Here is a 389-nt window from a genome sequence, read left to right as displayed (position 1 = left end):
ACTCCGGGCAGAGAAAAGCCCCAGACCCGTCAGCGGAGACTGGGGCGGGATCCTGATCCTGTTTCCTGTGTCAAGGGCGCGCACTCTCGCATGTTTTCAGTCGCCGAGACCCTCGGGGCAGAACATGCCAGCTTCCAGTCTGGCCGCAGAGCCAGGTCTCTGTTGGGTTTCAGAAATTCTCTGTACACGCATTTGTCCCCTAATCATCTGGGAGGGGATGCCGAGATTGACAGCGTTGGAAGGCCCTCAATCACTAATTCTTATTTCCGTCAGTTTCTAGTAAATGCACAGCAATCAGAATGACGCTTGTGGGTGGGGGGAGAGCAACACCAGTATGACATTTGGCACAAGCTTCAAATTCGGGAAGAGTCTCGAAGTTAGCTTTTTTA

At 52.7% G+C, this 389-nt stretch overlaps 1 protein-coding gene across 1 annotated transcript in view; it reads right to left on the bottom strand.

Annotated features, from left to right (window-relative positions):
- The window catches only part of ARL9 (ADP-ribosylation factor-like 9), a 12846-nt gene that overhangs the window by 903 nt on the left and 11554 nt on the right, over positions 1-389 (bottom strand). The gene's annotated exons all lie outside the window — the stretch shown is intronic.

The sequence above is a fragment of the Propithecus coquereli genome, unplaced genomic scaffold (genome assembly GCF_000956105.1).
Source record: "Propithecus coquereli isolate 6110/MARCELLA unplaced genomic scaffold, Pcoq_1.0 Scaffold162, whole genome shotgun sequence".
NCBI classification, from domain to species: domain Eukaryota; kingdom Metazoa; phylum Chordata; class Mammalia; order Primates; family Indriidae; genus Propithecus; species Propithecus coquereli.
The sequence above is the reverse complement of the archived record's forward strand: the minus strand, read 5'-3'. Positions and strand labels throughout refer to the sequence as shown.